Below are 4,066 nucleotides of genomic sequence, written 5' to 3' on the forward strand. Positions count from 1 at the left end.
ACCACTCTTTTATCTTGAATCATCTTTAGAATTTAATGCTATTGATCACATGTTCGTATCAAGCACAACCAAAAACTTTGAGAGCTTGATAATTTGGACATGTGCCATATAAACGCTCATAGGGAGACTGATTTTGAATGGTTGGAGAAGGGACTGGATTATGATGTAGACAGCTGTAAGGGCAATTTCTCCTCAGAAGGGCACAGGGACATTAGCAGAGATTACAGTGCTTGCACAGTGTCTCGATATGATGATGTTTTCTTTCAACACGACCATTTTATTGAGATGTACCTGGACAAGACCTTTGAGAAACAGTACCATCCTTATTAAGAATGGTAATAAAGGAGAAGTCTGTGTATTCTGTAGCATTATTAGAATGAAAAATTTTTATTATATTTGAAAATTGAATGCAGATCATATTTCAAAATTCTTGATAAATGCAGACCTCTATTTCATTAAATAAATCCAGGTAAAGCGGGAATAGTCATCAACAAATATAATAAACTATCGAGATCCCCCCATAGTACACGAGTAGGAGCGAGTCCTCATATATCAGAATGAATAATGTCAAAAGATTTAGAAAAATTAGATCCATTTAAATTTAAAGGAAAATCATGTTGTTCTCCTAATTGACACGAAATACAATCAAAACACTCATCTTGAATAGGACCTAAAAGACCATGATACATTAATTCATGGATACGAGAGATAAACGCATAACCTAAACTAACATGCCATAATTGTAAAGATGTAGGATGACTACTTAGAACAGCAACACTTGCGGTAGAAGGAAGATTCAAAGAAATTAAATCAAACAACCGACCCACTTTACGACTTGTCCCAACCTATTAGCCAGTCTGTAGATCTTGGATTAGACAACAATATTTTGAAAAATTTAAACTTAGATCAAAACCACATAACTAACCAATAGACAATAAATTAAATGATAAATTAGAAACAAAGTAAGTATTTTTGATGGCAAAGTCAGGGGTAGAAACAGTGCCCATATGATTGGTTTCTAAGGACGAGCCATTAGCAATATGAATAAGAGGTGGATGAGAAAGTGGTATTTTGGACGTGAAAAATGTAGTATTAGATATCATATGATTAAAGTAACCAGAATCTATAAACCAAGATGAATTACCTGGTGTGGCAGAAAGAACAGATGAAGAGGCAATCTCTCGACGAGATAGAACTTGGTTGATGATAGCCTCTAAGTTTGCAACAGTCAATGGTGCATGGGGTGAGGTGATACTTGGATCAGAAATTTCATTTGATTGGACAGCTGCCACAAATTTGTACCCTTCTCAACGTAAAGGTGTTGCATTTGCGGCAATCATCTATTGTGTGTCCCTATAATTTGCAGTAGTTACACTGTTTCTTAGATTTTTGAGATTTTTCTCTTTTAAATTGTTGGGCTTGTGATTTTGAAGCGAATGCCATAACAATTTCAGTAGTTTTAGGATTCATGCTATGAAAATGAGTTTCTTCTGAGATCAATTCAGTTAAACCTGATCGAAATGCAGGGAAATGATGACGGTGTAAAAGATTTACTCGTGTAGGTTCATAGTCATCACGTAAAGCCATTAGAAATTGAACTAATCTCATGTTGTCTCTATATTTGATAAAAAGCTCAGCATCATTAGGACATCGCTATTCAGTTCAAAGACAACCAACTATTCCCAAAGATTATTCATTTGAGAGAGGAAAGAGTCAATGGACTGACCTAGCTCTTGAAGAAACTATTGTATCTTAGTGGCAAGTTGATATTGATAGCCAAAATCTAGTTTTCTGTGGTATCCCTTTTTGCCAAAAAATCCCAAACTTCTTTTGTAGTATCAAAACTATTCAAAAGGGCACCAATGGAGGGAGTATAAATATTGATTAGCCAAGAGATGATTTTGTGATTGATACTATCCCATTCTTCCAATCTATCAGCATATTTATCAGAAGATTCTTCCTTTTCTTGAGTAGGCTTGACACACTCTCCTGTGATGACTCGCCATAGTTTGTGGCCTTTAAGAAAGCTTTTCATTGCAAGCATCTATAATCCATCATTACCACCATTTAAAACAATGGTGGTAGGATGAGAGACATCGGAATCAGAATTAGATGCCATTAGGATAAAGTGCTGACCTAGTAATGACATAGCCCTTGATTGAATGATGCCTTGGCGCTAACTGGGTGTGAGAGGTAGTGAGATGATTGTTGTATTAGATCGAAATTTATGATGGGAAGAAAGCCAAAGAAAAGTTATAAATTAGGCCCTAAGTTGGAGCTCTGATACCATGATAAAGTAAAGAGTGATAGAGAAGAGGAAATGAAGAGAATGTTGTATTAAGATAAAATTGTGTGTTTACAAGTACATGAGATGCCTTATATAGGTATGGTAAGATATGATAAATGTAGTGGTTGTGGTAGTTTGTAGATGTTGTAAATAAATGTGATTGGTGGATGGTAGAATACATTAGATACAAGAGAGAAAACTCTAAAAATATGAGTTAGTATAGAAAACTCCAGAAATATGAGTTAGTTAGTAGCTATATTTACATTTAACAAGACTAGCATATTAAAAGCATGAAGGCTTTCATTAGTCACCCAACATAGGAGAATCTTTCGAAGGAGCTTTTATGGATCATTATCAGAGGCTAGACATATGGTTAGCTTCCTAACCATACCATGTAGAAAAGATTTTACACATTGATGTGTTTCTGTGAAGAACTTCACCAGGTTTTGATTTGAAGGTTTCTTCACAAATTTGGAGCTCTAGACTTTCCTCTTTATTGTCCTGAATAGGCTACCTAGAGCGAAGTTGAGTAGATTAATAAGCAATTTTTAAAGGAGTTTGAGAGTTTTAGATAGACAAAAATTAATCAAAGCTAATTGAATCAAAATCGTCCTAACTACAGAAAGACCCCAATGCAAACATTTGCTCTATATAAAGAAACTTAAGTAAACAAATAAGATTATTAGAGATATGCACAACAAAAGCAATAACAACTCTTAAAGTAAATTTGTAGTGGATATAAAAAAAGGAATGTACAACGTATAAGATTCATAGTGGTCTAGTAGTAAAGGCTTACGTTCACTATCAATGATATTTTTTCCCTTTAAGTTTTGAAACGTATAAGTAAGTTGATAGAGAGATGTGTTGTTTTTTCCCTTCATGAGTTGGAAACCAATTAGTGTATGTATGTGTGTGTGTGTGTATATAGATAAACCTCCTTTGAGATTTGTAACGGTTGTAGCTACCTGTGAGGACTTATGTTTTTATTCTTAATTTAGTTTATTTTATAATTATTTTGCCCTAGTGTTATTTAATTTTTCTGCGGCTCGTTTAGCGAGAAATAGTGAATACACGTTTTTTTTGAGAAAAATTCGATCCGAGAGTGCAATAATCTTGGAGAATAAAGGATGATCAATAGTAGACTAAGAAAAGTTAATTGAGGGATTACATGTGAGTTAGTTAAAATTAAGCTTTTATCATGCGCGCGTCGATAGTTTCTAGAAAGTCGCACCGCGCGATTAATTAGAGATTTGAGGAATTAATATTAGACTAGTAAGAGTGAGTAATTACAGTGTTAAAGGAAGCATCTTGGAGGATTAGTGCATAAGTGTATCAAACCCGAGAGAAAACGGTGGTACGAAACCCTCGCGTGACAACTATTCAAAGTTGACTTTTCGGCAAATCTTCCTAGCTACTTTTCCCTCCAATCTTCTAAGACAAGCCACAACAATCAAACCCTCATCTCTCTCATCTCTCTCTCCATTTTCGGCCAGCCCTGAAGGAAGAACAAAGGGAAGGAAAAACTTCATCTTCTAACTTCCATTTCACCCACAAATCCTCCACCAAATCACTCACAACTTGGAGTACCACTCTAACTAGGAGCAAGGAGCAATCTTGTGGATTTTCTTGGAGAATTTTCGGTGGAAAAAATCTGATATTCATCTAGGGTTTTGATACGAACCAAGAGACACCATTGCGAACTATTCGAGTTCCCCTAGGACCCGTGACTCAAGCACGAGCTAAGAAGATGAGGGAGGAACTCCAAGGGCTTGTTCGTGA

This window comes from Coffea eugenioides, chromosome 6 (genome assembly GCF_003713205.1).
Source record: "Coffea eugenioides isolate CCC68of chromosome 6, Ceug_1.0, whole genome shotgun sequence".
Taxonomy (NCBI): Eukaryota; Viridiplantae; Streptophyta; class Magnoliopsida; order Gentianales; family Rubiaceae; genus Coffea; species Coffea eugenioides.